Raw genomic sequence first — 9,822 nt, forward strand, 5'->3', positions numbered from 1 at the left:
GGTGAGGTTATGAGGTCGGGGACCTCATGATGGGATTAGTTGCCTTGTAGGAAGAGAGAGAGTGAGAGCACTCTGTCTCCACCCTAGAAGGACAGAGTGAAACAGTAGCCAGTCTGCAAGCCAAGGAGTTCTCACCAGAACGTGACCATGCTGGTACCCTGGTATTGGACTTTCAACTTCCAACAAAGATAAATTTCTGTGGCTTTAGCCACCTAGTCTATGGTGTATTGTTATGGCAACCTGTGGTGCCTGATACAAGTATTTTAATTCTATCTGGGAAAACGGAAAATATTGGCTACTATTTCCCACCCCTTTAATGTCCCTTTTTGTTTATATATGAGATGAATGCTGCAGGTATATACTCTCTTAACCATTAGTAACTCATAGGAATACTAGGAATATTCTTTAGAGAAGGATAGGTAGGCAGATGCGTGCAGTTGAAATGTCATGTATAATAGTATAATACAAGAGCTGACCACCTGGAAGACAGTCTGTGGTCCAGGTAGTGTCCCTTGGAAGGGACATTGAAGAACTAGAATCAGCATACTTAGTTCACAGATGCTAACAGATCACAGATGCTTACAGGTGTTAGTGACTTGCCCGTGGTGGTATATAGTAAATGATAAAAGTAAGATTTAAAAAGCATAATGTATTTTGCATTCTAAGCTATACTTTTAAAAATAATATGAGCTATACTCTTAGAGCCTTGTTTTTAATCATAGTAAAAAGTATGATTTTTCATATGTAAAAAATAAACCCCAAACAATTCCATTAAAAAAAAAAAAAACAACCTGTGTATTTTTATAAGATGTAATCCTAATGGATTTTTTTTTAATTGGCTAGTCTATTCCACACAATTCTGAAAAGTGTCCAATTTGATTGTATTACAATAGTCCCCTCTTATTCATGGTTTCACTTTCTCAGGTTGCTGTTACTGCAGTCAGCCCCGTTCTGAAAATATTAAATGGAAAAGTCTAGAAATAAACAATTCGTACATTTAAATTTTGCACCATTCTGAGTAGCGTGATAAAATCGCGAGTCATCCTGTGTATCCATGCTACTGGTTAGTCATCTAGTAGCCATCTGGGTTATCAGATCAGCTGTCTTGACATGGCTGTGCTTGTTTTCAAGCTACCCTTATCTTACTGAACAATGCCCCAAAGCACAACAGTAGCATGTCAATTCCGCTATGCCAAAGAGAGCCATTAAGTGTTTCCTTTAAGTGAAAGGGTATGTATGTATGTATGTATGTGTGTGTGTATAGGGGAGAAAACATAGTATAAATAGGGTTCAGTTCTTTATGCAATTTCAGGCATCCACTGGCGATCTTGAAATGCATTCCTAGAGAATAAGGGGGGATTCTGTTCAGGATAAAGCTTTTCTTACCTGCATTCAAAAGTTACATCGTGGGTAACAATGATAACAATTCCCTGTATCTTAGAACATTCCACAATGTTTCAGGTTTCTTGCCTTTGCACAGGGAAGGTCCACATCCTGGAGTATCTTCTGTCCTTCCTACCATGCCTGTTCAGACACAGCTTTCTCCAGAAAAAATTCCCCTGGCCAACACCTCTGCATTATAAACTGTTCTATTCTCTAAGAAATTTTTGTTCCTGCTATATATTTATATTATAATTATCTCATAGTAGTCTCTCTTCCCTATTAGAATAGAAACTTGTTGGGATAGGTACTGGGTGTTAATCATTTTAAGTATATCAAGTACCAAGAACATGAGAGGCAACCAGTAATTTTACTACACTGAATTGCACAGAAACCAGAAAATTAACATCTTATTTATGATTACTTAAAAAGACATACTTCCTTAATGGGAAGTCAAGAGATAAATTTCTGCATACATTCTACTGTTTTACAATGATTGCATTAGCAATATCTTATGGCTTTAAAATTTATAGGTTCAGTTTATCCAGCTACAGCTTTCAATTTATAATTGGATACTCATGCCTAAAATTAGGCATAAAATACTACAATACTAGTAAATACTTAGATATTTTGAATCTATTTGTATTTACTATTTTTTAGTCATTATATTAAATGTATAGCTCTTTTCATGTGCTCTCAACATTACAGAATTTTAAAGTGACTACTCTAAAAATAGAGTTATTCAAATCCAGATTGTATTAAAGAATTACATTTAATAGTCCCACACTAATAATCATTCTACCAGTGTAGGAATAGTTATGCAATGTAATTTTCTTCCCCGGTTTCTTCATATTTTTGGTTTGTAAATTGAATTTGAAAAGCACTTTTGACAAAGATCACCGATTATACATGCAAATTATTATTGCCTTTAAGCTTAACTGCAACCCTTAGCCTGTGCTCCCCAGGCAAATGGCAAAAAGGCAGCCCAATCATCCACAAAGCTCACATGAAATACTCCCCAGCCCACTGGCATTTCAATACAGCCACTGCTTAGAAACCAAAAACACATCTGTGCAGCATTGCAGAATATTTGGGACTAGCAAGGTTTTCTTTCAAAACTTTCATTTTACAGTGAGTTCTGATTCCTTAAAAACACACATCAGCCTTTTATTCTCCTTTGAAAGCATCATTTTTCTATCAGACGTCCGCTTAAGAAGATACTTGGCACTGTTAGGAAGGTTTTTTGCTTTATCTGAATAGCATTTCACTGACCTCCCCGTGGTTCCAGTCTTTCACACAGCTGGCTCTGCCCTCAAAGTTCCCTTGGAGAGTGGAAATGGAAAAATGTGATAGTCATTCATGTACAGGAGCCTCACTGTGAAAATTCTGGTGGTTCTCACAGTATTCATCAAGACAAATTGGTTTTCTGGCAGGTCATTCTTGAAAGTAGACATTAGTACAGCCCCTGGTGTGTGGGGGCGATTTTCAGTCTATATATCTGTTTTTCTCTTCCTTGATTGGCAAGTTCTGACCTCGTGTTTTTTTAATTGACCATAAATAGTTTTAGAAATGGAAGTCATTTCTTAGCCACCTCTGGTTTATAAACTACTTCGTTCAAACTTTACTTCCCTAAATGTTGCTGATTATGTTTGTATTTCAAGAAACTCATTGGCTAATGTCTCTATTTAATGTTTTAAAGTTTAGTAGCAACTGAACCTGGGCAATGTTAGAGTTGATTCTTTTTTTTAATATATTTTATTAATTTTTTACAGAGAGGAAGAGAGAGGGATAGAGAGTTAGAAACATCGATGAGAGAGAATCATCAATCAGCCACCTCCAGCACACCCCCTACTGGGTATGTGCCCGCAACGAAGGTACACGCCTTTGACCGGAATCGAACCTGGGACCCTTCAGTCCGCAGGCCAAGGCTCTATGCACTGAGCTAAACCGGTTTTGGCTAGAATTGATTCTTTTTTGCACATCCGTTTATTCACTCATTCATTCAGCATTTTATGAAGCGACATTATCATCAAAGTACCTGTTAGATATAGTTTTCTTCATAAAAACATAAAGGTGTAGTGATTCCAACTGAGAGTGACTATATTCTTAAATTTCCATCTTCTAATTAGCTCAACAAAACTAAAATATACTGTTCTTTGTGGTTAGTTCAATGCTAAATCCTGACACATGCTACAACAATGGAAGAAACTTGAAAGCATTGTTAAATCGAAGCCAGTCAAAAAGGACCACAGATTGTATTATCCTATTTACATAAAATGTCCAGAATAGGCAAATCCACTTAATGGTTGATTAATAGTTGACTAGGGCTGGGGATAAGAAGGAATGGGGAATGACCACTAATGGGCATAGGATTTCGTTTTGAGGTGATGAAAATGTTCTAGAATTAAATGATTAAAATGATTTTACAATTCTATGAATATACTGAAATGCTATTGAATTATACACTATTGTACACTATAAGTGGGTGAATTGTATGGTATGTGAATTATGTCTCTATAAGGCTATTATATTAAAACACACACAGATACATACAGATATACTAACATATACCAATGAATTTAAAAATGTTTTAATTCTAGGTTCTTACACTTTTAAAGTTTTAAAGAATTTAAAAACTTATTATGTGGTTAAGTGTGGAAATTGACAAATAAATTCTATAATTTATATAATGAAACAATAGAAAATAAGGTTAAATATTTTTAAGATTAATTATGTCATATGCTTTAAATATCATAATTGGGTTAGTGTTTAATTATATAATCATGTATAATGTACTTCCTATCTAAAATATAAAATAAGGTGATAATCCTCACTGCTGACAAATTAAAAAATACTTCTTTCACTTTTATTTGTTTCAATAGCTTCTCCAAAGCTATTTAAATTAATTTGTAATCACTGATTATATAAAATGCCAAAAAGCATCTAGAAAAGCAAAGTTGTCTACAAAATCAAAACAATAAAAATATGCACACCATTTCTCCAGGTTTTTTTAAGCACTAAAAAGGCTATATTTTATGATGGTTTTGCTTTTTATTGTGGACAAAAATGTATCTAGTTATCCAAACAGTACATTGATTGAATCCAGTGTTTATTTGTGAATGCTTGCTCTTCAAACATTGAATACTATGTCCCATGCATAAAAGACACTAGGTCGCCATCCTCAAGACACTTAAAATGTAATAAAACTATTGCTTCCAGATGAATCAAAAGAGATGAAAACACACATGTCAAGGCTACTCTGAGAAAAAGATATAGGAATATATTCTGTCTATCACCAAAGACATTTCTAAGAATAGATTTTATTCTACACTAGAGTCCTGGTGCATGAGATTTGTGCACTGTGGAGAGGGAGGACTCCCTCGGCCCAGCCTGCATCCTCTCACAGTCTAGGAGCCCTTGCTCCTTACAGCCTGCCTGTACTCACCAACCATGAGGCGGCACACTGCCTTGAATGCAGGAGAGGAACCCATCACCATCGTTGCACTCAGTAGCCTTGAGCCCAGTTTCTGGCTGAGTGGCAATCCCCCTATGGAAGTACATTGACCACCAGGGGACAGCTCCTGCCTTGAGCTTCTGCCCTCTAGTGGTCAGTGCACACCATAGCAACCTCTCATTTGGCCAGTTGGTCAATTTGCATATTATGTTTTTATTATATAGAACTAGAGGCTCAATGTACAAAATTCATATAAGAGTAGGTCTTCCATCCACCGGCTTCTCTCTGGCACTCAGGACCCGGGCTTCCCTTGCAGCCCCAGCTTCATCCGAAAGATCGCCTGGGATAATTAGCATATTATGCTTTTATTATTATAGATATGTATACGAGACAAAGACACATCTGACTGGTTACTCACAACACAAGTTGTCTGTTAATACCTAAGTCCAGCTACTGTTAACTCTGCCCACTGCCTTCAGTAGTTCTCTGTGGTAGAGCGAGCATACATGTGACTAAAACACTGGAAAAGGTCAAAACCACTGTTCTCATTATCCAGTTGAATCGCTCTTCCATTATTGCTTCAAAAATCCTATTTTTTTACTTATTTATATATTATCTAGGATTGTAAAAAACATCCCCAAGTTTTACTTCTTATAGAAATAGAAATATCTAGAGATCCACCAACAGACAACTAACACACCTGTTATTTTGTCAGGAAACAATAGTATTTTTTAGACAGGACTACTGGCCAACTACTTTAAACATGACTTCCAACATCTTGAGTCTGGATTTTCAAAAATGTTTCTGTCTTTTTCATTGTTTTTCCTCTGTAAGTAAGGTATTGTTTTTCTCTGTTACATACACATACACACACACACACACACACACACTATTTTTAGTTTTGAGGGGTTTAATTATTATGTATCTTGGCAAGAATTTCTTTAGATTTATCCTACTTCTCATTTGCTTAGCTTCTTGATCCTGGAGATTTATATTTCTTGCCAAATTCAGGAAGTTTTCTATCATTATTTCAGCCACTTTTTCAGATTTACCTCTTTCTTCTCTCCTGTGGAACTTTAATAATACAAATGTTAGATCTTTTGTTGCAGTCCCACATACCTGAGGCTCTGTTAGTTTTTTCAACTTATTTTCTATTTTTTCAGATTGGGTAACTTCTAATGTTCTAATGTCCAGGTCAGTGATTCCTTCCTCTGCCCACTCAAATTCTGCTGTTGGGCTTATCCATTGAATTTCTGTTTTGGTTTTGTATTTTCCATTCTAAAATTTCTGTTTTGTTCTTTTTTATATATTTTACTAGAGGCCTGGTACATGAGATTTGTGCTCTCGGGGAGTCCTTCAGCCCAGCTGGTAACCTCTTTTAGTCTGGGAGTCCTTCAGGGATGTCCGACTGCCAGCTTAGGTTTAGGGAGCAGGCCGAAGCCAGCAGTGGGACACCCTTAGCACTGCCTGAGAGGCAGGAGAGGCTCCCTCCACCACCGCTGTGCTCACCAGCTGTGAGCCCAGCTTATGACTGAGCAGCACTCCCCCTGTGAGAGCACACTGACCACAGGGGGTAACTCTTGCATTGATCGTCTGCCCCCTGGTGGTCAGTGTGCATCACAGCAGCCAGTCATTCCACCATTTGGTCTATTTGCATATTCCCCTTTTGTTACAGAGGATTTCTCAGCTGCATTGTTGATTTATTTGTTGGATGGGTGTTAGGGTGCTTTAGTATAACCTCACAAGCTCCCAGGTAGCCTCTGTTGGCATGACTAGGAATTGGTCACAATTTTTTATGTTTTGGTTTTTTTTAACCATTTCATTTTGTTTTTTCTGGAGTACAGCACTTATTGTCTAAAAGTTTTCTGTATCGCTAGGCTGCCACTTTTCTGGTCTCCTGGAGAGAGAGAGCAAGTTTTGTTGGGGCTCTTTTTTTTTTCACCATTAGCATATTTGGGTTGCCAGCTTTTCAGCTCCAAGTCTGAGACGTGTGAAGCAAAAGAAAGCTAAGGGAACTCGCTACTGGTTTCTTCCTTGGGCTTTGATATCTCTAGCCCGTCTGCCTTCTTCTCTCCATCTTTAAGAGTGTTTTAATGTTTCTTTTATACGTACATTTTACTTAGTGGGAAGAAAAGATAAAAGTATGTCTTGTTCCTAAAAGCCCAAGCTTGAATTCTGAAAATATTGTGAAAATACAAGAGTTTAAGAAATGTGAAGGGGGGAAAAAATGTGGCTGTTTGAAATTATAGGGAGAGATAACTTTATTTTGATGCAGTATTTTAAAATTCTTTTGCAGACCAAACAAAGTTAGGTATAGTGAAAAATATAGCAGACCAGGAAGAAATGGTATGCACTGGGCTCAACTCTCATTTGTGAAAGGACTGTATTTGGATTATGACCAATAGATAGTGCTCCACATAGTGTTATCTAAATAATATACTATATAAATGTTCTGTGAGGAATTGCAAAACAAGGAGGAAAGGGGGCTAGACAGGCTGACCACAACTAAAATAGCTCCAAACAAGGTGACCAAAAAAGAATATTGTAAAAATTGCATCATCCTATCAAACAGCAAAAAAGGAAAACTAAACTACCTTAATCTGCGTTTTAATACTCTAGAAAATTTTAATGTATATTAACACTACTGTTCTCCAATTTTAAGCCTTGTGCCTGTGTTCAATGACAGCAAATGAAGTGGTTAAAATGAAATTGGTCAAAATGTTGTCGGTTAAAAATACATTTTCCTGATCACTGGTTTTCATACAATCATAATGTTCAAGTAACATGAGACAGTTTTGCAATGACTCCTATCATTTTAAACATTTTCCCATTTTTCACAATTTTGGAAAGTTCCTCCTTGTTTTGAATTTCTATATAATTTTAATTAAATGTATTTTAGCCAATTACATGTTCTTTGATTAGCAATCTCTAAAGAATTGGTAAAATTGTCTACATTTTTATGTAAATTACATCCTAAAACCTCTTGGTTATTTTTTGTTTTGTTTTGTTTTTCAGTAAACTGTGGGGTGTGTGTGTGTGTGTGTGTGTTTAACTTTATGTGCTTTAATGTGATTTTGTATTTACATTTAAGCAGTTTTTACATGAAACAGTCATTAATACTTCAAGAGTGGGTAGCATCATTATTTGATACTTTTGTGTTGTAAGACTTAAAGCCAAAGTAAAAAGCTCAGGCCATCTCATTGCAGAGTCCTGGAAGAAAGTTATACAGGGCTTGGATCAGAATCATCTGCTCATGAAGCCAGGCCTGCCAGTCAATGTAGATCATAGAACAGAGCAACTATATTTGGATTATGGCCAATAGCTATCACTCCAAACAGCATGGTCTAAATAATATACTACAAGCATGCGTTACTTGACAATAAGTATTCATTGTGGTTAACTGTGGGACATGGGATCAGGCAAAATTATTTTCTTCTTTGTTGTTTTCTGAATAGTCTATATTTTCTACAATTAACATTTATTACCTTTATTACTAGGTGAAACAAAAAGAAGAAACGTAATAACAAAGTAAGCCTTTCACCTAAAACTGACAGTTTCTCAGCGAACAGTTGGGAGTAATAAGCTGTTTGAGCAGTAACACAAGTGGACCCACTGCAAACGTGTCACACTTTCTCATCTCTCCAATATACAGAGTCCTCTCGAGAAGCAAAATGTAAAGCATTGTTTCAGCTCAGCTTACATTGCTTTCTCGGTTTACTTGACCTGCTAGCTTTTTCCATCTACTACATCAGTGAATAGGCTTCGTGCCACACTTTATAATGTACTGGTTAGCACATTTTGTATTTTCCACTCTAAAATGTCTGTTTTGTTCTTCTTTATATCTTTTACTAGAGGCCCGGTTTAAGTTATTTAAAGTAGTTTTATGGACATGCCAAGGAATAAAGGTTAAGGTTACCGTATTGTCAAAGCCATAATGAGCACATGTTGACCAAATCTAAAGACAATGATTAGAAAAAAGTTCAGAATTTTAAAGCGTCTTACTTTTGGTCCCTCACAGCAAAGCCTGAGACAAAGATTTGGAAATGGGTAGTATGTGGGAAGTGATCACTGGGGATCACTGCTATAATAAGGGGCTAAGAGTGATAAGACAGGAACAATAGACAATAATAGGATCATTATTGAGCTGCTTATTGTTATGTGGTTAGCAAGTGAGGTTTGATTGTCCTGGAGAACTAGCCTAGATAATGTATAGCATGCTTCTTGGAATTTCCCCACCAAAAGACAAGACGCTGAGGCATCAAACCTCCATATTGGTGGAGGGTTTTCCTGGAGGCATGAATTCTCCTACATTTCCGGGGTACCTGCCTCTGAGCAATACTTCCAGGGCTTTGGAGAGAGGCACAGAGGATGTTTGAGATGGGATGCTGTCAAGGTGCTTAGAACTGTCCATCACAGATGCAGCTGACGTCAGTAGAGAGCTGAAGCAATCTGACATGAGGTTCTAAAAAATGTCCAGGATTGGAGAATAACAAGGAGGGACAGTGGAAGTGCAAGAACAAATGTTTTGCAATGTGACCTTGGGACAGATACAGAAAACTGAAAAGAAGTATCTATATTTCTGGTTTGATCTGTCTGCATTTGTTAGTGAAGAGGAAGAGGAGGGTGGGAAAAGGCGGCTCACAGAGCAGAGCCATAGTTCTTTTATGTGAGCTTTATTGGGGGGGGGGGGGGTGGAAAAATATTCATGGGCAAATTAAAGATACAAGATGTCTTGCATCTTGGGAAGACAGATGGCAAAACGATTTCCAGAGTCATGTGGGAATTCTCTCATTGCCATTCTATGAAGGTAAAATATTTTCTCCATATATATATTCCTTTCTTAAGCATCCAAATAGTTCTGCATCTCCTGATAGATATCAGAGGATATTTTAGGGGTTATTTTTTTCAATGCTTCTTAACAATAAAGCCAAAGGTAATCACTAGTCCACAGGTCTATGCACTCTAACGGAACTGGAAGCACACTGGAC

This window comes from Pipistrellus kuhlii, unplaced genomic scaffold, assembly GCF_014108245.1.
Source record: "Pipistrellus kuhlii isolate mPipKuh1 unplaced genomic scaffold, mPipKuh1.p scaffold_m20_p_12, whole genome shotgun sequence".
Lineage (NCBI taxonomy): Eukaryota > Metazoa > Chordata > Mammalia > Chiroptera > Vespertilionidae > Pipistrellus > Pipistrellus kuhlii.